This window comes from Rhinoderma darwinii, assembly GCF_050947455.1.
Source record: "Rhinoderma darwinii isolate aRhiDar2 chromosome 5 unlocalized genomic scaffold, aRhiDar2.hap1 SUPER_5_unloc_49, whole genome shotgun sequence".
NCBI classification, from domain to species: Eukaryota; Metazoa; Chordata; class Amphibia; order Anura; family Rhinodermatidae; genus Rhinoderma; species Rhinoderma darwinii.
The window spans coordinates 362,420-388,307 of NW_027461808.1; the positions used below are offsets into that span (position 1 = coordinate 362,420).

The 25,888-nt window shown below is 47.6% G+C and overlaps 17 non-coding genes across 17 annotated transcripts; all 17 read right to left on the minus strand.

Moving 5' to 3' along the window:
* Window positions 1-720: 720 nt before the first annotated feature.
* On the minus strand, window positions 721-911 carry LOC142695980 (U2 spliceosomal RNA). Its single transcript, XR_012863988.1, has one exon. It is a non-coding gene; the product is annotated as a U2 spliceosomal RNA (small nuclear RNA).
* Window positions 912-2,191: 1,280 nt separating this feature from the next.
* On the minus strand, window positions 2,192-2,382 carry LOC142695981 (U2 spliceosomal RNA). The gene has a single exon (XR_012863989.1). It is a non-coding gene; the product is annotated as a U2 spliceosomal RNA (small nuclear RNA).
* Window positions 2,383-3,682: 1,300 nt separating this feature from the next.
* LOC142695982 (U2 spliceosomal RNA) lies at window positions 3,683-3,873 on the minus strand. Its single transcript, XR_012863990.1, has one exon. It is a non-coding gene; the product is annotated as a U2 spliceosomal RNA (small nuclear RNA).
* A 1,281-nt stretch (window positions 3,874-5,154) lies between these two features.
* Window positions 5,155-5,345, minus strand: LOC142695983 (U2 spliceosomal RNA). The gene has a single exon (XR_012863991.1). It is a non-coding gene; the product is annotated as a U2 spliceosomal RNA (small nuclear RNA).
* A 1,284-nt stretch (window positions 5,346-6,629) lies between these two features.
* LOC142695984 (U2 spliceosomal RNA) lies at window positions 6,630-6,820 on the minus strand. The gene has a single exon (XR_012863992.1). It is a non-coding gene; the product is annotated as a U2 spliceosomal RNA (small nuclear RNA).
* Window positions 6,821-8,096: 1,276 nt separating this feature from the next.
* LOC142695986 (U2 spliceosomal RNA) lies at window positions 8,097-8,287 on the minus strand. The gene has a single exon (XR_012863994.1). It is a non-coding gene; the product is annotated as a U2 spliceosomal RNA (small nuclear RNA).
* Window positions 8,288-9,579: 1,292 nt separating this feature from the next.
* On the minus strand, window positions 9,580-9,770 carry LOC142695988 (U2 spliceosomal RNA). The gene has a single exon (XR_012863995.1). It is a non-coding gene; the product is annotated as a U2 spliceosomal RNA (small nuclear RNA).
* Window positions 9,771-11,054: 1,284 nt separating this feature from the next.
* Window positions 11,055-11,245, minus strand: LOC142695989 (U2 spliceosomal RNA). The gene has a single exon (XR_012863996.1). It is a non-coding gene; the product is annotated as a U2 spliceosomal RNA (small nuclear RNA).
* A 1,296-nt stretch (window positions 11,246-12,541) lies between these two features.
* LOC142695990 (U2 spliceosomal RNA) lies at window positions 12,542-12,732 on the minus strand. Its single transcript, XR_012863997.1, has one exon. It is a non-coding gene; the product is annotated as a U2 spliceosomal RNA (small nuclear RNA).
* A 1,280-nt stretch (window positions 12,733-14,012) lies between these two features.
* LOC142695991 (U2 spliceosomal RNA) lies at window positions 14,013-14,203 on the minus strand. Its single transcript, XR_012863998.1, has one exon. It is a non-coding gene; the product is annotated as a U2 spliceosomal RNA (small nuclear RNA).
* Window positions 14,204-15,491: 1,288 nt separating this feature from the next.
* LOC142695992 (U2 spliceosomal RNA) lies at window positions 15,492-15,682 on the minus strand. Its single transcript, XR_012863999.1, has one exon. It is a non-coding gene; the product is annotated as a U2 spliceosomal RNA (small nuclear RNA).
* A 1,300-nt stretch (window positions 15,683-16,982) lies between these two features.
* Window positions 16,983-17,173, minus strand: LOC142695993 (U2 spliceosomal RNA). The gene has a single exon (XR_012864000.1). It is a non-coding gene; the product is annotated as a U2 spliceosomal RNA (small nuclear RNA).
* A 1,296-nt stretch (window positions 17,174-18,469) lies between these two features.
* LOC142695994 (U2 spliceosomal RNA) lies at window positions 18,470-18,660 on the minus strand. The gene has a single exon (XR_012864001.1). It is a non-coding gene; the product is annotated as a U2 spliceosomal RNA (small nuclear RNA).
* Window positions 18,661-19,960: 1,300 nt separating this feature from the next.
* Window positions 19,961-20,151, minus strand: LOC142695995 (U2 spliceosomal RNA). Its single transcript, XR_012864002.1, has one exon. It is a non-coding gene; the product is annotated as a U2 spliceosomal RNA (small nuclear RNA).
* A 1,288-nt stretch (window positions 20,152-21,439) lies between these two features.
* On the minus strand, window positions 21,440-21,630 carry LOC142695996 (U2 spliceosomal RNA). Its single transcript, XR_012864003.1, has one exon. It is a non-coding gene; the product is annotated as a U2 spliceosomal RNA (small nuclear RNA).
* A 1,308-nt stretch (window positions 21,631-22,938) lies between these two features.
* Window positions 22,939-23,129, minus strand: LOC142695999 (U2 spliceosomal RNA). Its single transcript, XR_012864005.1, has one exon. It is a non-coding gene; the product is annotated as a U2 spliceosomal RNA (small nuclear RNA).
* Window positions 23,130-24,429: 1,300 nt separating this feature from the next.
* On the minus strand, window positions 24,430-24,620 carry LOC142696000 (U2 spliceosomal RNA). The gene has a single exon (XR_012864006.1). It is a non-coding gene; the product is annotated as a U2 spliceosomal RNA (small nuclear RNA).
* Window positions 24,621-25,888: the final 1,268 nt, after the last annotated feature.

The following is a 25,888-nucleotide window of genomic DNA, read 5'->3' on the forward strand; positions in this document are numbered from 1 at the left end:
TGCACAGCTAGTTGCCTCCAGGAGGCCACAAGAGGGAGACAAGGGACTGCAAAATGGAAAATAGGCATCCACCAACTTTACAGACAACTTCTCCTTGCTCCTACAACCTCCATCCTTGCACAGTTTGTTATTCTTCTAGGTAACATAGTAACAAATCCAAATTGCTGCTCTCTTTGTAGGCAAGCAAGGCTTTGTTGCAACTGCAATTCTTACTTCTTCTTGAAATGTAGGGACGACAGTACATTCCATCACATCCATCTAGTGTACACAGGTAGGTCCATTGTGGCGGGCAGGCGAGCGGGCGGGCTGCTTTATTGGCTGTTTGCTGTTCCCCTACTCCACTCCACTATTTGACTGTTGTGCTGCATCAATCAATCAATCAATCAATCAATCAATCAATCAATCAATCAATCAATCAATCAGTGGCTGGCTCAGGTGCAGCTCTTTAACTTACCTAAAAGGGAGGGCGGAGAGAAGACAAGGAAGGTGAATGAGGTGTTCCAATGTGAAATGCCGGAAACACAGAAACACAGACGACACACAACAAGAGGTGGCAATCTATTCATTAATTGCATTTAATCAATGAGCTCATTATCACTCATGCATTGTCCAACAGGTGTTGAAATAATGGGATTAAAAGGGGAGATCCCTTCAGAAAGACAGAAACAATAGCAAAGACAAAAAACACTTTTGGAATCTGCTTTTAGTCAACACATAAGGAAAGGGTGCACCGGTCCTGGAAATACTGCAATACCAGGTCAATGCGTGGAGTGGACAGAGCAAGCTCTATTTCCATCTCCCTGTTCTAAAAATCCATTTAATATATGGTCCCCAGATAGGGGACGTATCAGATATTAAACTGATAAGAACAGATACTACACTTGATCTTAGCCAAAAGGCCGAGAAGCGATAACCCGAACGGGCCGCGCGTTGCCCGAGCCTGCCCGATACTGCTGTTCAGCCCTTGCAGCGATTCAGCCTACTTCTAGGCAATTCCATGGGGCCCTGCAGGCTCACACACTCACAGCTACACGGGAGGTGAATAAAGGCCGGAGAGGAAGCCAGACAGGATTTGCTTCTTTTGCTTGCACCACAATGCAGTGCTGAAAGAGGAGGAATCTACATAAAAACGCCTTCCTGGCAACGCCCAAATGCCCTGCTGCCATGCAGATAAACACTGGCAGCGGCAGCAAGTGCATGCCCACAGCCACCCCTTGTTCCTTCACACCTTGTATCAGCTGTAATCCAGTCCAGTCCAGTGCTGCCTGCTGAGCAGCACTGACCAACACTGCCTGGGCCCAGGCTTTTATCTCTGAGGCCCCATTATGATGTCAGAAAGCTGGCTCTGGAATCCTGAGGGCTCCACTATGACACGTGCAAAGTTCCGTCTGAACTTTATATAAGACGGTGAGGCTCAGTCAGTCACTCAGTGTTGCCTGAGAGGGCAACACTGCAACAGCCGGCCGCCAGGCTGTCTTTTTTTTGCACAGCTAGTTGCCTCCAGGAGGCCACAAGAGGGAGACAAGGGACTGCAAAATGGAAAATAGGCATCCACCAACTTTACAGACAACTTCTCCTTGCTCCTACAACCTCCATCCTTGCACAGTTTGTTATTCTTCTAGGTAACATAGTAACAAATCCAAATTGCTGCTCTCTTTGTAGGCAAGCAAGGCTTTGTTGCAACTGCAATTCTTACTTCTTCTTGAAATGTAGGGACGACAGTACATTCCATCACATCCATCTAGTGTACACAGGTAGGTCCATTGTGGCGGGCAGGCGAGCGGGCGGGCTGCTTTATTGGCTGTTTGCTGTTCCCCTACTCCACTCCACTATTTGACTGTTGTGCTGCATCAATCAATCAATCAATCAATCAATCAATCAATCAATCAATCAGTGGCTGGCTCAGGTGCAGCTCTTTAACTTACCTAAAAGGGAGGGCGGAGAGAAGACAAGGAAGGTGAATGAGGTGTTCCAATGTGAAATGCCGGAAACACAGAAACACAGACGACACACAACAAGAGGTGGCAATCTATTCATTAATTGCATTTAATCAATGAGCTCATTATCACTCATGCATTGTCCAACAGGTGTTGAAATAATGGGATTAAAAGGGGAGATCCCTTCAGAAAGACAGAAACAATAGCAAAGACAAAAAACACTCTTGGAATCTGCTTTTAGTCAACACATAAGGAAAGGGTGCACCGGTCCTGGAAATACTGCAATACCAGGTCAATGCGTGGAGTGGACAGAGCAAGCTCTATTTCCATCTCCCTGTTCTAAAAATCCATTTAATATATGGTCCCCAGATAGGGGACGTATCAGATATTAAACTGATAAGAACAGATACTACACTTGATCTTAGCCAAAAGGCCGAGAAGCGATAACCCGAACGGGCCGCGCGTTGCCCGAGCCTGCCCGATACTGCTGTTCAGCCCTTGCAGCGATTCAGCCTACTTCTAGGCAATTCCATGGGGCCCTGCAGGCTCACACACTCACAGCTACACGGGAGGTGAATAAAGGCCGGAGAGGAAGCCAGACAGGATTTGCTTCTTTTGCTTGCACCACAATGCAGTGCTGAAAGAGGAGGAATCTACATAAAAACGCCTTCCTGGCAACGCCCAAATGCCCTGCTGCCATGCAGATAAACACTGGCAGCGGCAGCAAGTGCATGCCCACAGCCACCCCTTGTTCCTTCACACCTTGTATCAGCTGTAATCCAGTCCAGTCCAGTGCTGCCTGCTGAGCAGCACTGACCAACACTGCCTGGGCCCAGGCTTTTATCTCTGAGGCCCCATTATGATGTCAGAAAGCTGGCTCTGGAATCCTGAGGGCTCCACTATGACACGTGCAAAGTTCCGTCTGAACTTTATATAAGACGGTGAGGCTCAGTCAGTCACTCAGTGTTGCCTGAGAGGGCAACACTGCAACAGCCGGCCGCCAGGCTGTCTTTTTTTTGCACAGCTAGTTGCCTCCAGGAGGCCACAAGAGGGAGACAAGGGACTGCAAAATGGAAAATAGGCATCCACCAACTTTACAGACAACTTCTCCTTGCTCCTACAACCTCCATCCTTGCACAGTTTGTTATTCTTCTAGGTAACATAGTAACAAATCCAAATTGCTGCTCTCTTTGTAGGCAAGCAAGGCTTTGTTGCAACTGCAATTCTTACTTCTTCTTGAAATGTAGGGACGACAGTACATTCCATCACATCCATCTAGTGTACACAGGTAGGTCCATTGTGGCGGGCAGGCGAGCGGGCGGGCTGCTTTATTGGCTGTTTGCTGTTCCCCTACTCCACTCCACTATTTGACTGTTGTGCTGCATCAATCAATCAATCAATCAATCAATCAATCAATCAATCAATCAATCAATCAATCAATCAATCAGTGGCTGGCTCAGGTGCAGCTCTTTAACTTACCTAAAAGGGAGGGCGGAGAGAAGACAAGGAAGGTGAATGAGGTGTTCCAATGTGAAATGCCGGAAACACAGAAACACAGACGACACACAACAAGAGGTGGCAATCTATTCATTAATTGCATTTAATCAATGAGCTCATTATCACTCATGCATTGTCCAACAGGTGTTGAAATAATGGGATTAAAAGGGGAGATCCCTTCAGAAAGACAGAAACAATAGCAAAGACAAAAAACACTTTTGGAATCTGCTTTTAGTCAACACATAAGGAAAGGGTGCACCGGTCCTGGAAATACTGCAATACCAGGTCAATGCGTGGAGTGGACAGAGCAAGCTCTATTTCCATCTCCCTGTTCTAAAAATCCATTTAATATATGGTCCCCAGATAGGGGACGTATCAGATATTAAACTGATAAGAACAGATACTACACTTGATCTTAGCCAAAAGGCCGAGAAGCGATAACCCGAACGGGCCGCGCGTTGCCCGAGCCTGCCCGATACTGCTGTTCAGCCCTTGCAGCGATTCAGCCTACTTCTAGGCAATTCCATGGGGCCCTGCAGGCTCACACACTCACAGCTACACGGGAGGTGAATAAAGGCCGGAGAGGAAGCCAGACAGGATTTGCTTCTTTTGCTTGCACCACAATGCAGTGCTGAAAGAGGAGGAATCTACATAAAAACGCCTTCCTGGCAACGCCCAAATGCCCTGCTGCCATGCAGATAAACACTGGCAGCGGCAGCAAGTGCATGCCCACAGCCACCCCTTGTTCCTTCACACCTTGTATCAGCTGTAATCCAGTCCAGTCCAGTCCAGTGCTGCCTGCTGAGCAGCACTGACCAACACTGCCTGGGCCCAGGCTTTTATCTCTGAGGCCCCATTATGATGTCAGAAAGCTGGCTCTGGAATCCTGAGGGCTCCACTATGACACGTGCAAAGTTCCGTCTGAACTTTATATAAGACGGTGAGGCTCAGTCAGTCACTCAGTGTTGCCTGAGAGGGCAACACTGCAACAGCTGGCCGCCAGGCTGTCTTTTTTTTGCACAGCTAGTTGCCTCCAGGAGGCCACAAGAGGGAGACAAGGGACTGCAAAATGGAAAATAGGCATCCACCAACTTTACAGACAACTTCTCCTTGCTCCTACAACCTCCATCCTTGCACAGTTTGTTATTCTTCTAGGTAACATAGTAACAAATCCAAATTGCTGCTCTCTTTGTAGGCAAGCAAGGCTTTGTTGCAACTGCAATTCTTACTTCTTCTTGAAATGTAGGGACGACAGTACATTCCATCACATCCATCTAGTGTACACAAGTAGGTCCATTGTGGCGGGCAGGCGAGCGGGCGGGCTGCTTTATTGGCTGTTTGCTGTTCCCCTACTCCACTCCACTATTTGACTGTTGTGCTGCATCAATCAATCAATCAATCAATCAATCAATCAATCAATCAGTGGCTGGCTCAGGTGCAGCTCTTTAACTTACCTAAAAGGGAGGGCGGAGAGAAGACAAGGAAGGTGAATGAGGTGTTCCAATGTGAAATGCCGGAAACACAGAAACACAGACGACACACAACAAGAGGTGGCAATCTATTCATTAATTGCATTTAATCAATGAGCTCATTATCACTCATGCATTGTCCAACAGGTGTTGAAATAATGGGATTAAAAGGGGAGATCCCTTCAGAAAGACAGAAACAATAGCAAAGACAAAAAACACTTTTGGAATCTGCTTTTAGTCAACACATAAGGAAAGGGTGCACCGGTCCTGGAAATACTGCAATACCAGGTCAATGCGTGGAGTGGACAGAGCAAGCTCTATTTCCATCTCCCTGTTCTAAAAATCCATTTAATATATGGTCCCCAGATAGGGGACGTATCAGATATTAAACTGATAAGAACAGATACTACACTTGATCTTAGCCAAAAGGCCGAGAAGCGATAACCCGAACGGGCCGCGCGTTGCCCGAGTCTGCCCGATACTGCTGTTCAGCCCTTGCAGCGATTCAGCCTACTTCTAGGCAATTCCATGGGGCCCTGCAGGCTCACACACTCACAGCTACACGGGAGGTGAATAAAGGCCGGAGAGGAAGCCAGACAGGATTTGCTTCTTTTGCTTGCACCACAATGCAGTGCTGAAAGAGGAGGAATCTACATAAAAACGCCTTCCTGGCAACGCCCAAATGCCCTGCTGCCATGCAGATAAACACTGGCAGCGGCAGCAAGTGCATGCCCACAGCCACCCCTTGTTCCTTCACACCTTGTATCAGCTGTAATCCAGTCCAGTCCAGTGCTGCCTGCTGAGCAGCACTGACCAACACTGCCTGGGCCCAGGCTTTTATCTCTGAGGCCCCATTATGATGTCAGAAAGCTGGCTCTGGAATCCTGAGGGCTCCACTATGACACGTGCAAAGTTCCGTCTGAACTTTATATAAGACGGTGAGGCTCAGTCAGTCACTCAGTGTTGCCTGAGAGGGCAACACTGCAACAGCTGGCCGCCAGGCTGTCTTTTTTTTGCACAGCTAGTTGCCTCCAGGAGGCCACAAGAGGGAGACAAGGGACTGCAAAATGGAAAATAGGCATCCACCAACTTTACAGACAACTTCTCCTTGCTCCTACAACCTCCATCCTTGCACAGTTTGTTATTCTTCTAGGTAACATAGTAACAAATCCAAATTGCTGCTCTCTTTGTAGGCAAGCAAGGCTTTGTTGCAACTGCAATTCTTACTTCTTCTTGAAATGTAGGGACGACAGTACATTCCATCACATCCATCTAGTGTACACAGGTAGGTCCATTGTGGCGGGCAGGCGAGCGGGCGGGCTGCTTTATTGGCTGTTTGCTGTTCCCCTACTCCACTCCACTATTTGACTGTTGTGCTGCATCAATCAATCAATCAATCAATCAATCAATCAATCAATCAATCAATCAGTGGCTGGCTCAGGTGCAGCTCTTTAACTTACCTAAAAGGGAGGGCGGAGAGAAGACAAGGAAGGTGAATGAGGTGTTCCAATGTGAAATGCCGGAAACACAGAAACACAGACGACACACAACAAGAGGTGGCAATCTATTCATTAATTGCATTTAATCAATGAGCTCATTATCACTCATGCATTGTCCAACAGGTGTTGAAATAATGGGATTAAAAGGGGAGATCCCTTCAGAAAGACAGAAACAATAGCAAAGACAAAAAACACTTTTGGAATCTGCTTTTAGTCAACACATAAGGAAAGGGTGCACCGGTCCTGGAAATACTGCAATACCAGGTCAATGCGTGGAGTGGACAGAGCAAGCTCTATTTCCATCTCCCTGTTCTAAAAATCCATTTAATATATGGTCCCCAGATAGGGGACGTATCAGATATTAAACTGATAAGAACAGATACTACACTTGATCTTAGCCAAAAGGCCGAGAAGCGATAACCCGAACGGGCCGCGCGTTGCCCGAGCCTGCCCGATACTGCTGTTCAGCCCTTGCAGCGATTCAGCCTACTTCTAGGCAATTCCATGGGGCCCTGCAGGCTCACACACTCACAGCTACACGGGAGGTGAATAAAGGCCGGAGAGGAAGCCAGACAGGATTTGCTTCTTTTGCTTGCACCACAATGCAGTGCTGAAAGAGGAGGAATCTACATAAAAACGCCTTCCTGGCAACGCCCAAATGCCCTGCTGCCATGCAGATAAACACTGGCAGCGGCAGCAAGTGCATGCCCACAGCCACCCCTTGTTCCTTCACACCTTGTATCAGCTGTAATCCAGTCCAGTCCAGTGCTGCCTGCTGAGCAGCACTGACCAACACTGCCTGGGCCCAGGCTTTTATCTCTGAGGCCCCATTATGATGTCAGAAAGCTGGCTCTGGAATCCTGAGGGCTCCACTATGACACGTGCAAAGTTCCGTCTGAACTTTATATAAGACGGTGAGGCTCAGTCAGTCACTCAGTGTTGCCTGAGAGGGCAACACTGCAACAGCCGGCCGCCAGGCTGTCTTTTTTTTGCACAGCTAGTTGCCTCCAGGAGGCCACAAGAGGGAGACAAGGGACTGCAAAATGGAAAATAGGCATCCACCAACTTTACAGACAACTTCTCCTTGCTCCTACAACCTCCATCCTTGCACAGTTTGTTATTCTTCTAGGTAACATAGTAACAAATCCAAATTGCTGCTCTCTTTGTAGGCAAGCAAGGCTTTGTTGCAACTGCAATTCTTACTTCTTCTTGAAATGTAGGGACGACAGTACATTCCATCACATCCATCTAGTGTACACAGGTAGGTCCATTGTGGCGGGCAGGCGAGCGGGCGGGCTGCTTTATTGGCTGTTTGCTGTTCCCCTACTCCACTCCACTATTTGACTGTTGTGCTGCATCAATCAATCAATCAATCAATCAATCAATCAATCAATCAGTGGCTGGCTCAGGTGCAGCTCTTTAACTTACCTAAAAGGGAGGGCGGAGAGAAGACAAGGAAGGTGAATGAGGTGTTCCAATGTGAAATGCCGGAAACACAGAAACACAGACGACACACAACAAGAGGTGGCAATCTATTCATTAATTGCATTTAATCAATGAGCTCATTATCACTCATGCATTGTCCAACAGGTGTTGAAATAATGGGATTAAAAGGGGAGATCCCTTCAGAAAGACAGAAACAATAGCAAAGACAAAAAACACTCTTGGAATCTGCTTTTAGTCAACACATAAGGAAAGGGTGCACCGGTCCTGGAAATACTGCAATACCAGGTCAATGCGTGGAGTGGACAGAGCAAGCTCTATTTCCATCTCCCTGTTCTAAAAATCCATTTAATATATGGTCCCCAGATAGGGGACGTATCAGATATTAAACTGATAAGAACAGATACTACACTTGATCTTAGCCAAAAGGCCGAGAAGCGATAACCCGAACGGGCCGCGCGTTGCCCGAGCCTGCCCGATACTGCTGTTCAGCCCTTGCAGCGATTCAGCCTACTTCTAGGCAATTCCATGGGGCCCTGCAGGCTCACACACTCACAGCTACACGGGAGGTGAATAAAGGCCGGAGAGGAAGCCAGACAGGATTTGCTTCTTTTGCTTGCACCACAATGCAGTGCTGAAAGAGGAGGAATCTACATAAAAACGCCTTCCTGGCAACGCCCAAATGCCCTGCTGCCATGCAGATAAACACTGGCAGCGGCAGCAAGTGCATGCCCACAGCCACCCCTTGTTCCTTCACACCTTGTATCAGCTGTAATCCAGTCCAGTCCAGTGCTGCCTGCTGAGCAGCACTGACCAACACTGCCTGGGCCCAGGCTTTTATCTCTGAGGCCCCATTATGATGTCAGAAAGCTGGCTCTGGAATCCTGAGGGCTCCACTATGACACGTGCAAAGTTCCGTCTGAACTTTATATAAGACGGTGAGGCTCAGTCAGTCACTCAGTGTTGCCTGAGAGGGCAACACTGCAACAGCCGGCCGCCAGGCTGTCTTTTTTTTGCACAGCTAGTTGCCTCCAGGAGGCCACAAGAGGGAGACAAGGGACTGCAAAATGGAAAATAGGCATCCACCAACTTTACAGACAACTTCTCCTTGCTCCTACAACCTCCATCCTTGCACAGTTTGTTATTCTTCTAGGTAACATAGTAACAAATCCAAATTGCTGCTCTCTTTGTAGGCAAGCAAGGCTTTGTTGCAACTGCAATTCTTACTTCTTCTTGAAATGTAGGGACGACAGTACATTCCATCACATCCATCTAGTGTACACAGGTAGGTCCATTGTGGCGGGCAGGCGAGCGGGCGGGCTGCTTTATTGGCTGTTTGCTGTTCCCCTACTCCACTCCACTATTTGACTGTTGTGCTGCATCAATCAATCAATCAATCAATCAATCAATCAATCAATCAATCAATCAATCAATCAGTGGCTGGCTCAGGTGCAGCTCTTTAACTTACCTAAAAGGGAGGGCGGAGAGAAGACAAGGAAGGTGAATGAGGTGTTCCAATGTGAAATGCCGGAAACACAGAAACACAGACGACACACAACAAGAGGTGGCAATCTATTCATTAATTGCATTTAATCAATGAGCTCATTATCACTCATGCATTGTCCAACAGGTGTTGAAATAATGGGATTAAAAGGGGAGATCCCTTCAGAAAGACAGAAACAATAGCAAAGACAAAAAACACTTTTGGAATCTGCTTTTAGTCAACACATAAGGAAAGGGTGCACCGGTCCTGGAAATACTGCAATACCAGGTCAATGCGTGGAGTGGACAGAGCAAGCTCTATTTCCATCTCCCTGTTCTAAAAATCCATTTAATATATGGTCCCCAGATAGGGGACGTATCAGATATTAAACTGATAAGAACAGATACTACACTTGATCTTAGCCAAAAGGCCGAGAAGCGATAACCCGAACGGGCCGCGCGTTGCCCGAGCCTGCCCGATACTGCTGTTCAGCCCTTGCAGCGATTCAGCCTACTTCTAGGCAATTCCATGGGGCCCTGCAGGCTCACACACTCACAGCTACACGGGAGGTGAATAAAGGCCGGAGAGGAAGCCAGACAGGATTTGCTTCTTTTGCTTGCACCACAATGCAGTGCTGAAAGAGGAGGAATCTACATAAAAACGCCTTCCTGGCAACGCCCAAATGCCCTGCTGCCATGCAGATAAACACTGGCAGCGGCAGCAAGTGCATGCCCACAGCCACCCCTTGTTCCTTCACACCTTGTATCAGCTGTAATCCAGTCCAGTCCAGTGCTGCCTGCTGAGCAGCACTGACCAACACTGCCTGGGCCCAGGCTTTTATCTCTGAGGCCCCATTATGATGTCAGAAAGCTGGCTCTGGAATCCTGAGGGCTCCACTATGACACGTGCAAAGTTCCGTCTGAACTTTATATAAGACGGTGAGGCTCAGTCAGTCACTCAGTGTTGCCTGAGAGGGCAACACTGCAACAGCTGGCCGCCAGGCTGTCTTTTTTTTGCACAGCTAGTTGCCTCCAGGAGGCCACAAGAGGGAGACAAGGGACTGCAAAATGGAAAATAGGCATCCACCAACTTTACAGACAACTTCTCCTTGCTCCTACAACCTCCATCCTTGCACAGTTTGTTATTCTTCTAGGTAACATAGTAACAAATCCAAATTGCTGCTCTCTTTGTAGGCAAGCAAGGCTTTGTTGCAACTGCAATTCTTACTTCTTCTTGAAATGTAGGGACGACAGTACATTCCATCACATCCATCTAGTGTACACAGGTAGGTCCATTGTGGCGGGCAGGCGAGCGGGCGGGCTGCTTTATTGGCTGTTTGCTGTTCCCCTACTCCACTCCACTATTTGACTGTTGTGCTGCATCAATCAATCAATCAATCAATCAATCAATCAATCAATCAATCAATCAGTGGCTGGCTCAGGTGCAGCTCTTTAACTTACCTAAAAGGGAGGGCGGAGAGAAGACAAGGAAGGTGAATGAGGTGTTCCAATGTGAAATGCCGGAAACACAGAAACACAGACGACACACAACAAGAGGTGGCAATCTATTCATTAATTGCATTTAATCAATGAGCTCATTATCACTCATGCATTGTCCAACAGGTGTTGAAATAATGGGATTAAAAGGGGAGATCCCTTCAGAAAGACAGAAACAATAGCAAAGACAAAAAACACTTTTGGAATCTGCTTTTAGTCAACACATAAGGAAAGGGTGCACCGGTCCTGGAAATACTGCAATACCAGGTCAATGCGTGGAGTGGACAGAGCAAGCTCTATTTCCATCTCCCTGTTCTAAAAATCCATTTAATATATGGTCCCCAGATAGGGGACGTATCAGATATTAAACTGATAAGAACAGATACTACACTTGATCTTAGCCAAAAGGCCGAGAAGCGATAACCCGAACGGGCCGCGCGTTGCCCGAGTCTGCCCGATACTGCTGTTCAGCCCTTGCAGCGATTCAGCCTACTTCTAGGCAATTCCATGGGGCCCTGCAGGCTCACACACTCACAGCTACACGGGAGGTGAATAAAGGCCGGAGAGGAAGCCAGACAGGATTTGCTTCTTTTGCTTGCACCACAATGCAGTGCTGAAAGAGGAGGAATCTACATAAAAACGCCTTCCTGGCAACGCCCAAATGCCCTGCTGCCATGCAGATAAACACTGGCAGCGGCAGCAAGTGCATGCCCACAGCCACCCCTTGTTCCTTCACACCTTGTATCAGCTGTAATCCAGTCCAGTCCAGTGCTGCCTGCTGAGCAGCACTGACCAACACTGCCTGGGCCCAGGCTTTTATCTCTGAGGCCCCATTATGATGTCAGAAAGCTGGCTCTGGAATCCTGAGGGCTCCACTATGACACGTGCAAAGTTCCGTCTGAACTTTATATAAGACGGTGAGGCTCAGTCAGTCACTCAGTGTTGCCTGAGAGGGCAACACTGCAACAGCCGGCCGCCAGGCTGTCTTTTTTTTGCACAGCTAGTTGCCTCCAGGAGGCCACAAGAGGGAGACAAGGGACTGCAAAATGGAAAATAGGCATCCACCAACTTTACAGACAACTTCTCCTTGCTCCTACAACCTCCATCCTTGCACAGTTTGTTATTCTTCTAGGTAACATAGTAACAAATCCAAATTGCTGCTCTCTTTGTAGGCAAGCAAGGCTTTGTTGCAACTGCAATTCTTACTTCTTCTTGAAATGTAGGGACGACAGTACATTCCATCACATCCATCTAGTGTACACAGGTAGGTCCATTGTGGCGGGCAGGCGAGCGGGCGGGCTGCTTTATTGGCTGTTTGCTGTTCCCCTACTCCACTCCACTATTTGACTGTTGTGCTGCATCAATCAATCAATCAATCAATCAATCAATCAATCAATCAATCAATCAATCAATCAATCAGTGGCTGGCTCAGGTGCAGCTCTTTAACTTACCTAAAAGGGAGGGCGGAGAGAAGACAAGGAAGGTGAATGAGGTGTTCCAATGTGAAATGCCGGAAACACAGAAACACAGACGACACACAACAAGAGGTGGCAATCTATTCATTAATTGCATTTAATCAATGAGCTCATTATCACTCATGCATTGTCCAACAGGTGTTGAAATAATGGGATTAAAAGGGGAGATCCCTTCAGAAAGACAGAAACAATAGCAAAGACAAAAAACACTTTTGGAATCTGCTTTTAGTCAACACATAAGGAAAGGGTGCACCGGTCCTGGAAATACTGCAATACCAGGTCAATGCGTGGAGTGGACAGAGCAAGCTCTATTTCCATCTCCCTGTTCTAAAAATCCATTTAATATATGGTCCCCAGATAGGGGACGTATCAGATATTAAACTGATAAGAACAGATACTACACTTGATCTTAGCCAAAAGGCCGAGAAGCGATAACCCGAACGGGCCGCGCGTTGCCCGAGCCTGCCCGATACTGCTGTTCAGCCCTTGCAGCGATTCAGCCTACTTCTAGGCAATTCCATGGGGCCCTGCAGGCTCACACACTCACAGCTACACGGGAGGTGAATAAAGGCCGGAGAGGAAGCCAGACAGGATTTGCTTCTTTTGCTTGCACCACAATGCAGTGCTGAAAGAGGAGGAATCTACATAAAAACGCCTTCCTGGCAACGCCCAAATGCCCTGCTGCCATGCAGATAAACACTGGCAGCGGCAGCAAGTGCATGCCCACAGCCACCCCTTGTTCCTTCACACCTTGTATCAGCTGTAATCCAGTCCAGTCCAGTGCTGCCTGCTGAGCAGCACTGACCAACACTGCCTGGGCCCAGGCTTTTATCTCTGAGGCCCCATTATGATGTCAGAAAGCTGGCTCTGGAATCCTGAGGGCTCCACTATGACACGTGCAAAGTTCCGTCTGAACTTTATATAAGACGGTGAGGCTCAGTCAGTCACTCAGTGTTGCCTGAGAGGGCAACACTGCAACAGCCGGCCGCCAGGCTGTCTTTTTTTTGCACAGCTAGTTGCCTCCAGGAGGCCACAAGAGGGAGACAAGGGACTGCAAAATGGAAAATAGGCATCCACCAACTTTACAGACAACTTCTCCTTGCTCCTACAACCTCCATCCTTGCACAGTTTGTTATTCTTCTAGGTAACATAGTAACAAATCCAAATTGCTGCTCTCTTTGTAGGCAAGCAAGGCTTTGTTGCAACTGCAATTCTTACTTCTTCTTGAAATGTAGGGACGACAGTACATTCCATCACATCCATCTAGTGTACACAGGTAGGTCCATTGTGGCGGGCAGGCGAGCGGGCGGGCTGCTTTATTGGCTGTTTGCTGTTCCCCTACTCCACTCCACTATTTGACTGTTGTGCTGCATCAATCAATCAATCAATCAATCAATCAATCAATCAATCAATCAGTGGCTGGCTCAGGTGCAGCTCTTTAACTTACCTAAAAGGGAGGGCGGAGAGAAGACAAGGAAGGTGAATGAGGTGTTCCAATGTGAAATGCCGGAAACACAGAAACACAGACGACACACAACAAGAGGTGGCAATCTATTCATTAATTGCATTTAATCAATGAGCTCATTATCACTCATGCATTGTCCAACAGGTGTTGAAATAATGGGATTAAAAGGGGAGATCCCTTCAGAAAGACAGAAACAATAGCAAAGACAAAAAACACTTTTGGAATCTGCTTTTAGTCAACACATAAGGAAAGGGTGCACCGGTCCTGGAAATACTGCAATACCAGGTCAATGCGTGGAGTGGACAGAGCAAGCTCTATTTCCATCTCCCTGTTCTAAAAATCCATTTAATATATGGTCCCCAGATAGGGGACGTATCAGATATTAAACTGATAAGAACAGATACTACACTTGATCTTAGCCAAAAGGCCGAGAAGCGATAACCCGAACGGGCCGCGCGTTGCCCGAGCCTGCCCGATACTGCTGTTCAGCCCTTGCAGCGATTCAGCCTACTTCTAGGCAATTCCATGGGGCCCTGCAGGCTCACACACTCACAGCTACACGGGAGGTGAATAAAGGCCGGAGAGGAAGCCAGACAGGATTTGCTTCTTTTGCTTGCACCACAATGCAGTGCTGAAAGAGGAGGAATCTACATAAAAACGCCTTCCTGGCAACGCCCAAATGCCCTGCTGCCATGCAGATAAACACTGGCAGCGGCAGCAAGTGCATGCCCACAGCCACCCCTTGTTCCTTCACACCTTGTATCAGCTGTAATCCAGTCCAGTCCAGTGCTGCCTGCTGAGCAGCACTGACCAACACTGCCTGGGCCCAGGCTTTTATCTCTGAGGCCCCATTATGATGTCAGAAAGCTGGCTCTGGAATCCTGAGGGCTCCACTATGACACGTGCAAAGTTCCGTCTGAACTTTATATAAGACGGTGAGGCTCAGTCAGTCACTCAGTGTTGCCTGAGAGGGCAACACTGCAACAGCCGGCCGCCAGGCTGTCTTTTTTTTGCACAGCTAGTTGCCTCCAGGAGGCCACAAGAGGGAGACAAGGGACTGCAAAATGGAAAATAGGCATCCACCAACTTTACAGACAACTTCTCCTTGCTCCTACAACCTCCATCCTTGCACAGTTTGTTATTCTTCTAGGTAACATAGTAACAAATCCAAATTGCTGCTCTCTTTGTAGGCAAGCAAGGCTTTGTTGCAACTGCAATTCTTACTTCTTCTTGAAATGTAGGGACGACAGTACATTCCATCACATCCATCTAGTGTACACAGGTAGGTCCATTGTGGCGGGCAGGCGAGCGGGCGGGCTGCTTTATTGGCTGTTTGCTGTTCCCCTACTCCACTCCACTATTTGACTGTTGTGCTGCATCAATCAATCAATCAATCAATCAATCAATCAATCAATCAATCAATCAATCAGTGGCTGGCTCAGGTGCAGCTCTTTAACTTACCTAAAAGGGAGGGCGGAGAGAAGACAAGGAAGGTGAATGAGGTGTTCCAATGTGAAATGCCGGAAACACAGAAACACAGACGACACACAACAAGAGGTGGCAATCTATTCATTAATTGCATTTAATCAATGAGCTCATTATCACTCATGCATTGTCCAACAGGTGTTGAAATAATGGGATTAAAAGGGGAGATCCCTTCAGAAAGACAGAAACAATAGCAAAGACAAAAAACACTTTTGGAATCTGCTTTTAGTCAACACATAAGGAAAGGGTGCACCGGTCCTGGAAATACTGCAATACCAGGTCAATGCGTGGAGTGGACAGAGCAAGCTCTATTTCCATCTCCCTGTTCTAAAAATCCATTTAATATATGGTCCCCAGATAGGGGACGTATCAGATATTAAACTGATAAGAACAGATACTACACTTGATCTTAGCCAAAAGGCCGAGAAGCGATAACCCGAACGGGCCGCGCGTTGCCCGAGCCTGCCCGATACTGCTGTTCAGCCCTTGCAGCGATTCAGCCTACTTCTAGGCAATTCCATGGGGCCCTGCAGGCTCACACACTCACAGCTACACGGGAGGTGAATAAAGGCCGGAGAGGAAGCCAGACAGGATTTGCTTTTTTTGCTTGCACCACAATGCAGTGCTGAAAGAGGAGGAATCTACATAAAAACGCCTTCCTGGCAACGCCCAAATGCCCTGCTGCCATGCAGATAAACACTGGCAGCGGCAGCAAGTGCATGCCCACAGCCACCCCTTGTTCCTTCACACCTTGTATCAGCTGTAATCCAGTCCAGTCCAGTGCTGCCTGCTGAGCAGCACTGACCAACACTGCCTGGGCCCAGGCTTTTATCTCTGAGGCCCCATTATGATGTCAGAAAGCTGGCTCTGGAATCCTGAGGGCTCCACTATGACACGTGCAAAGTTCCGTCTGAACTTTATATAAGACGGTGAGGCTCAGTCAGTCACTCAGTGTTGCCTGAGAGGGCAACACTGCAACAGCCGGCCGCCAGGCTGTCTTTTTTTTGCACAGCTAGTTGCCTCCAGGAGGCCACAAGAGGGAGACAAGGGACTGCAAAATGGAAAATAGGCATCCACCAACTTTACAGACAACTTCTCCTTGCTCCTACAACCTCCATCCTTGCACAGTTTGTTATTCTTCTAGGTAACATAGTAACAAATCCAAATTGCTGCTCTCTTTGTAGGCAAGCAAGGCTTTGTTGCAACTGCAATTCTTACTTCTTCTTGAAATGTAGGGACGACAGTACATTCCATCACATCCATCTAGTGTACACAGGTAGGTCCATTGTGGCGGGCAGGCGAGCGGGCGGGCTGCTTTATTGGCTGTTTGCTGTTCCCCTACTCCACTCCACTATTTGACTGTTGTGCTGCATCAATCAATCAATCAATCAATCAATCAATCAATCAATCAATCAATCAATCAATCAATCAATCAGTGGCTGGCTCAGGTGCAGCTCTTTAACTTACCTAAAAGGGAGGGCGGAGAGAAGACAAGGAAGGTGAATGAGGTGTTCCAATGTGAAATGCCGGAAACACAGAAACACAGACGACACACAACAAGAGGTGGCAATCTATTCATTAATTGCATTTAATCAATGAGCTCATTATCACTCATGCATTGTCCAACAGGTGTTGAAATAATGGGATTAAAAGGGGAGATCCCTTCAGAAAGACAGAAACAATAGCAAAGACAAAAAACACTTTTGGAATCTGCTTTTAGTCAACACATAAGGAAAGGGTGCACCGGTCCTGGAAATACTGCAATACCAGGTCAATGCGTGGAGTGGACAGAGCAAGCTCTATTTCCATCTCCCTGTTCTAAAAATCCATTTAATATATGGTCCCCAGATAGGGGACGTATCAGATATTAAACTGATAAGAACAGATACTACACTTGATCTTAGCCAAAAGGCCGAGAAGCGATAACCCGAACGGGCCGCGCGTTGCCCGAGCCTGCCCGATACTGCTGTTCAGCCCTTGCAGCGATTCAGCCTACTTCTAGGCAATTCCATGGGGCCCTGCAGGCTCACACACTCACAGCTACACGGGAGGTGAATAAAGGCCGGAGAGGAAGCCAGACAGGATTTGCTTCTTTTGCTTGCACCACAATGCAGTGCTGAAAGAGGAGGAATCTACATAAAAACGCCTTCCTGGCAACGCCCAAATGCCCTGCTGCCATGCAGATAAACACTGGCAGCGGCAGCAAGTGCATGCCCACAGCCACCCCTTGTTCCTTCACACCTTGTATCAGCTGTAATCCAGTCCAGTCCAGTGCTGCCTGCTGAGCAGCACTGACCAACACTGCCTGGGCCCAGGCTTTTATCTCTGAGGCCCCATTATGATGTCAGAAAGCTGGCTCTGGAATCCTGAGGGCTCCACTATGACACGTGCAAAGTTCCGTCTGAACTTTATATAAGACGGTGAGGCTCAGTCAGTCACTCAGTGTTGCCTGAGAGGGCAACACTGCAACAGCCGGCCGCCAGGCTGTCTTTTTTTTGCACAGCTAGTTGCCTCCAGGAGGCCACAAGAGGGAGACAAGGGACTGCAAAATGGAAAATAGGCATCCACCAACTTTACAGACAACTTCTCCTTGCTCCTACAACCTCCATCCTTGCACAGTTTGTTATTCTTCTAGGTAACATAGTAACAAATCCAAATTGCTGCTCTCTTTGTAGGCAAGCAAGGCTTTGTTGCAACTGCAATTCTTACTTCTTCTTGAAATGTAGGGACGACAGTACATTCCATCACATCCATCTAGTGTACACAGGTAGGTCCATTGTGGCGGGCAGGCGAGCGGGCGGGCTGCTTTATTGGCTGTTTGCTGTTCCCCTACTCCACTCCACTATTTGACTGTTGTGCTGCATCAATCAATCAATCAATCAATCAATCAATCAATCAATCAATCAATCAATCAATCAATCAGTGGCTGGCTCAGGTGCAGCTCTTTAACTTACCTAAAAGGGAGGGCGGAGAGAAGACAAGGAAGGTGAATGAGGTGTTCCAATGTGAAATGCCGGAAACACAGAAACACAGACGACACACAACAAGAGGTGGCAATCTATTCATTAATTGCATTTAATCAATGAGCTCATTATCACTCATGCATTGTCCAACAGGTGTTGAAATAATGGGATTAAAAGGGGAGATCCCTTCAGAAAGACAGAAACAATAGCAAAGACAAAAAACACTTTTGGAATCTGCTTTTAGTCAACACATAAGGAAAGGGTGCACCGGTCCTGGAAATACTGCAATACCAGGTCAATGCGTGGAGTGGACAGAGCAAGCTCTATTTCCATCTCCCTGTTCTAAAAATCCATTTAATATATGGTCCCCAGATAGGGGACGTATCAGATATTAAACTGATAAGAACAGATACTACACTTGATCTTAGCCAAAAGGCCGAGAAGCGATAACCCGAACGGGCCGCGCGTTGCCCGAGCCTGCCCGATACTGCTGTTCAGCCCTTGCAGCGATTCAGCCTACTTCTAGGCAATTCCATGGGGCCCTGCAGGCTCACACACTCACAGCTACACGGGAGGTGAATAAAGGCCGGAGAGGAAGCCAGACAGGATTTGCTTCTTTTGCTTGCACCACAATGCAGTGCTGAAAGAGGAGGAATCTACATAAAAACGCCTTCCTGGCAACGCCCAAATGCCCTGCTGCCATGCAGATAAACACTGGCAGCGGCAGCAAGTGCATGCCCACAGCCACCCCTTGTTCCTTCACACCTTGTATCAGCTGTAATCCAGTCCAGTCCAGTGCTGCCTGCTGAGCAGCACTGACCAACACTGCCTGGGCCCAGGCTTTTATCTCTGAGGCCCCATTATGATGTCAGAAAGCTGGCTCTGGAATCCTGAGGGCTCCACTATGACACGTGCAAAGTTCCGTCTGAACTTTATATAAGACGGTGAGGCTCAGTCAGTCACTCAGTGTTGCCTGAGAGGGCAACACTGCAACAGCCGGCCGCCAGGCTGTCTTTTTTTTGCACAGCTAGTTGCCTCCAGGAGGCCACAAGAGGGAGACAAGGGACTGCAAAATGGAAAATAGGCATCCACCAACTTTACAGACAACTTCTCCTTGCTCCTACAACCTCCATCCTTGCACAGTTTGTTATTCTTCTAGGTAACATAGTAACAAATCCAAATTGCTGCTCTCTTTGTAGGCAAGCAAGGCTTTGTTGCAACTGCAATTCTTACTTCTTCTTGAAATGTAGGGACGACAGTACATTCCATCACATCCATCTAGTGTACACAGGTAGGTCCATTGTGGCGGGCAGGCGAGCGGGCGGGCTGCTTTATTGGCTGTTTGCTGTTCCCCTACTCCACTCCACTATTTGACTGTTGTGCTGCATCAATCAATCAATCAATCAATCAATCAATCAATCAATCAATCAATCAATCAATCAATCAATCAGTGGCTGGCTCAGGTGCAGCTCTTTAACTTACCTAAAAGGGAGGGCGGAGAGAAGACAAGGAAGGTGAATGAGGTGTTCCAATGTGAAATGCCGGAAACACAGAAACACAGACGACACACAACAAGAGGTGGCAATCTATTCATTAATTGCATTTAATCAATGAGCTCATTATCACTCATGCATTGTCCAACAGGTGTTGAAATAATGGGATTAAAAGGGGAGATCCCTTCAGAAAGACAGAAACAATAGCAAAGACAAAAAACACTTTTGGAATCTGCTTTTAGTCAACACATAAGGAAAGGGTGCACCGGTCCTGGAAATACTGCAATACCAGGTCAATGCGTGGAGTGGACAGAGCAAGCTCTATTTCCATCTCCCTGTTCTAAAAATCCATTTAATATATGGTCCCCAGATAGGGGACGTATCAGATATTAAACTGATAAGAACAGATACTACACTTGATCTTAGCCAAAAGGCCGAGAAGCGATAACCCGAACGGGCCGCGCGTTGCCCGAGCCTGCCCGATACTGCTGTTCAGCCCTTGCAGCGATTCAGCCTACTTCTAGGCAATTCCATGGGGCCCTGCAGGCTCACACACTCACAGCTACACGGGAGGTGAATAAAGGCCGGAGAGGAAGCCAGACAGGATTTGCTTCTTTTGCTTGCACCACAATGCAGTGCTGAAAGAGGAGGAATCTACATAAAAACGCCTTCCTGGCAACGCCCAAATGCCCTGCTGCCATGCAGATAAACACTGGCAGCGGCAGCAAGTGCATGCCCACAGCCACCCCTTGTTCCTTCACACCTTGTATCAGCTGTAATCCAGTCCAGTCCAGTGCTGCCTGCTGAGCAGCACTGACCAACACTGCCTGGGCCCAGGCTTTTATCTCTGAGGCCCCATTATGATGTCAGAAAGCTGGCTCTGGAATCCTGAGGGCTCCACTATGACACGTGCAAAGTTCCGTCTGAACTTTATATAAGACGGTGAGGCTCAGTCAGTCACTCAGTGTTGCCTGAGAGGGCAACACTGCAACAGCCGGCCGCCAGGCTGTCTTTTTTTTGCACAGCTAGTTGCCTCCAGGAGGCCACAAGAGGGAGACAAGGGACTGCAAAATGGAAAATAGGCATCCACCAACTTTACAGACAACTTCTCCTTGCTCCTACAACCTCCATCCTTGCACAGTTTGTTATTCTTCTAGGTAACATAGTAACAAATCCAAATTGCTGCTCTCTTTGTAGGCAAGCAAGGCTTTGTTGCAACTGCAATTCTTACTTCTTCTTGAAATGTAGGGACGACAGTACATTCCATCACATCCATCTAGTGTACACAGGTAGGTCCATTGTGGCGGGCAGGCGAGCGGGCGGGCTGCTTTATTGGCTGTTTGCTGTTCCCCTACTCCACTCCACTATTTGACTGTTGTGCTGCATCAATCAATCAATCAATCAATCAATCAATCAATCAATCAATCAATCAATCAGTGGCTGGCTCAGGTGCAGCTCTTTAACTTACCTAAAAGGGAGGGCGGAGAGAAGACAAGGAAGGTGAATGAGGTGTTCCAATGTGAAATGCCGGAAACACAGAAACACAGACGACACACAACAAGAGGTGGCAATCTATTCATTAATTGCATTTAATCAATGAGCTCATTATCACTCATGCATTGTCCAACAGGTGTTGAAATAATGGGATTAAAAGGGGAGATCCCTTCAGAAAGACAGAAACAATAGCAAAGACAAAAAACACTTTTGGAATCTGCTTTTAGTCAACACATAAGGAAAGGGTGCACCGGTCCTGGAAATACTGCAATACCAGGTCAATGCGTGGAGTGGACAGAGCAAGCTCTATTTCCATCTCCCTGTTCTAAAAATCCATTTAATATATGGTCCCCAGATAGGGGACGTATCAGATATTAAACTGATAAGAACAGATACTACACTTGATCTTAGCCAAAAGGCCGAGAAGCGATAACCCGAACGGGCCGCGCGTTGCCCGAGCCTGCCCGATACTGCTGTTCAGCCCTTGCAGCGATTCAGCCTACTTCTAGGCAATTCCATGGGGCCCTGCAGGCTCACACACTCACAGCTACACGGGAGGTGAATAAAGGCCGGAGAGGAAGCCAGACAGGATTTGCTTCTTTTGCTTGCACCACAATGCAGTGCTGAAAGAGGAGGAATCTACATAAAAACGCCTTCCTGGCAACGCCCAAATGCCCTGCTGCCATGCAGATAAACACTGGCAGCGGCAGCAAGTGCATGCCCACAGCCACCCCTTGTTCCTTCACACCTTGTATCAGCTGTAATCCAGTCCAGTCCAGTGCTGCCTGCTGAGCAGCACTGACCAACACTGCCTGGGCCCAGGCTTTTATCTCTGAGGCCCCATTATGATGTCAGAAAGCTGGCTCTGGAATCCTGAGGGCTCCACTATGACACGTGCAAAGTTCCGTCTGAACTTTATATAAGACGGTGAGGCTCAGTCAGTCACTCAGTGTTGCCTGAGAGGGCAACACTGCAACAGCCGGCCGCCAGGCTGTCTTTTTTTTGCACAGCTAGTTGCCTCCAGGAGGCCACAAGAGGGAGACAAGGGACTGCAAAATGGAAAATAGGCATCCACCAACTTTACAGACAACTTCTCCTTGCTCCTACAACCTCCATCCTTGCACAGTTTGTTATTCTTCTAGGTAACATAGTAACAAATCCAAATTGCTGCTCTCTTTGTAGGCAAGCAATGCTTTGTTGCAACTGCAATTCTTACTTCTTCTTGAAATGTAGGGACGACAGTACATTCCATCACATCCATCTAGTGTACACAGGTAGGTCCATTGTGGCGGGCAGGCGAGCGGGCGGGCTGCTTTATTGGCTGTTTGCTGTTCCCCTACTCCACTCCACTATTTGACTGTTGTGCTGCATCAATCAATCAATCAATCAATCAATCAATCAATCAATCAATCAATCAATCAATCAATCAATCAATCAATCAGTGGCTGGCTCAGGTGCAGCTCTTTAACTTACCTAAAAGGGAGGGCGGAGAGAAGACAAGGAAGGTGAATGAGGTGTTCCAATGTGAAATGCCGGAAACACAGAAACACAGACGACACACAACAAGAGGTGGCAATCTATTCATTAATTGCATTTAATCAATGAGCTCATTATCACTCATGCATTGTCCAACAGGTGTTGAAATAATGGGATTAAAAGGGGAGATCCCTTCAGAAAGACAGAAACAATAGCAAAGACAAAAAACACTTTTGGAATCTGCTTTTAGTCAACACATAAGGAAAGGGTGCACCGGTCCTGGAAATACTGCAATACCAGGTCAATGCGTGGAGTGGACAGAGCAAGCTCTATTTCCATCTCCCTGTTCTAAAAATCCATTTAATATATGGTCCCCAGATAGGGGACGTATCAGATATTAAACTGATAAGAACAGATACTACACTTGATCTTAGCCAAAAGGCCGAGAAGCGATAACCCGAACGGGCCGCGCGTTGCCCGAGCCTGCCCGATACTGCTGTTTAGCCCTTGCAGCGATTCAGCCTACTTCTAGGCAATTCCATGGGGCCCTGCAGGCTCACACACTCACAGCTACACGGGAGGTGAATAAAGGCCGGAGAGGAAGCCAGACAGGATTTGCTTCTTTTGCTTGCACCACAATGCAGTGCTGAAAGAGGAGGAATCTACATAAAAACGCCTTCCTGGCAACGCCCAAATGCCCTGCTGCCATGCAGATAAACACTGGCAGCGGCAGCAAGTGCATGCCCACAGCCACCCCTTGTTCCTTCACACCTTGTATCAGCTGTAATCCAGTCCAGTCCAGTGCTGCCTGCTGAGCAGCACTGACCAACACTGCCTGGGCCCAGGCTTTTATCTCTGAGGCCCCATTATGATGTCAGAAAGCTGGCTCTGGAATCCTGAGGGCTCCACTATGACACGTGCAAAGTTCCGTCTGAACTTTATATAAGACGGTGAGGCTCAGTCAGTCACTCAGTGTTGCCTGAGAGGGCAACACTGCAACAGCCGGCCGCCAGGCTGTCTTTTTTTTGCACAGCTAGTTGCCTCCAGGAGGCCACAAGAGGGAGACAAGGGACTGCAAAATGGAAAATAGGCATCCACCAACTTTACAGACAACTTCTCCTTGCTCCTACAACCTCCATCCTTGCACAGTTTGTTATTCTTCTAGGTAACATAGTAACAAATCCAAATTGCTGCTCTCTTTGTAGGCAAGCAAGGCTTTGTTGCAACTGCAATTCTTACTTCTTCTTGAAATGTAGGGACGACAGTACATTCCATCACATCCATCTAGTGTACACAGGTAGGTCCATTGTGGCGGGCAGGCGAGCGGGCGGGCTGCTTTATTGGCTGTTTGCTGTTCCCCTACTCCACTCCACTATTTGACTGTTGTGCTGCATCAATCAATCAATCAATCAATCAATCAATCAATCAATCAATCAATCAATCAATCAATCAATCAGTGGCTGGCTCAGGTGCAGCTCTTTAACTTACCTAAAAGGGAGGGCGGAGAGAAGACAAGGAAGGTGAATGAGGTGTTCCAATGTGAAATGCCGGAAACACAGAAACACAGACGACACACAACAAGAGGTGGCAATCTATTCATTAATTGCATTTAATCAATGAGCTCATTATCACTCATGCATTGTCCAACAGGTGTTGAAATAATGGGATTAAAAGGGGAGTTCCCTTCAGAAAGACAGAAACAATAGCAAAGACAAAAAACACTTTTGGAATCTGCTTTTAGTCAACACATAAGGAAAGGGTGCACCGGTCCTGGAAATACTGCAATACCAGGTCAATGCGTGGAGTGGACAGAGCAAGCTCTATTTCCATCTCCCTGTTCTAAAAATCCATTTAATATATGGTCCCCAGATAGGGGACGTATCAGATATTAAACTGATAAGAACAGATACTACACTTGATCTTAGCCAAAAGGCCGAGAAGCGATAACCCGAACGGGCCGCGCGTTGCCCGAGCCTGCCCGATACTGCTGTTCAGCCCTTGCAGCGATTCAGCCTACTTCTAGGCAATTCCATGGGGCCCTGCAGGCTCACACACTCACAGCTACACGGGAGGTGAATAAAGGCCGGAGAGGAAGCCAGACAGGATTTGCTTCTTTTGCTTGCACCACAATGCAGTGCTGAAAGAGGAGGAATCTACATAAAAACGCCTTCCTGGCAACGCCCAAATGCCCTGCTGCCATGCAGATAAACACTGGCAGCGGCAGCAAGTGCATGCCCACAGCCACCCCTTGTTCCTTCACACCTTGTATCAGCTGTAATCCAGTCCAGTCCAGTGCTGCCTGCTGAGCAGCACTGACCAACACTGCCTGGGCCCAGGCTTTTATCTCTGAGGCCCCATTATGATGTCAGAAAGCTGGCTCTGGAATCCTGAGGGCTCCACTATGACACGTGCAAAGTTCCGTCTGAACTTTATATAAGACGGTGAGGCTCAGTCAGTCACTCAGTGTTGCCTGAGAGGGCAACACTGCAACAGCCGGCCGCCAGGCTGTCTTTTTTTTGCACAGCTAGTTGCCTCCAGGAGGCCACAAGAGGGAGACAAGGGACTGCAAAATGGAAAATAGGCATCCACCAACTTTACAGACAACTTCTCCTTGCTCCTACAACCTCCATCCTTGCACAGTTTGTTATTCTTCTAGGTAACATAGTAACAAATCCAAATTGCTGCTCTCTTTGTAGGCAAGCAAGGCTTTGTTGCAACTGCAATTCTTACTTCTTCTTGAAATGTAGGGACGACAGTACATTCCATCACATCCATCTAGTGTACACAGGTAGGTCCATTGTGGCGGGCAGGCGAGCGGGCGGGCTGCTTTATTGGCTGTTTGCTGTTCCCCTACTCCACTCCACTATTTGACTGTTGTGCTGCATCAATCAATCAATCAATCAATCAATCAATCAATCAATCAATCAATCAATCAATCAATCAGTGGCTGGCTCAGGTGCAGCTCTTTAACTTACCTAAAAGGGAGGGCGGAGAGAAGACAAGGAAGGTGAATGAGGTGTTCCAATGTGAAATGCCGGAAACACAGAAACACAGACGACACACAACAAGAGGTGGCAATCTATTCATTAATTGCATTTAATCAATGAGCTCATTATCACTCATGCATTGTCCAACAGGTGTTGAAATAATGGGATTAAAAGGGGAGATCCCTTCAGAAAGACAGAAACAATAGCAAAGACAAAAAACACTTTT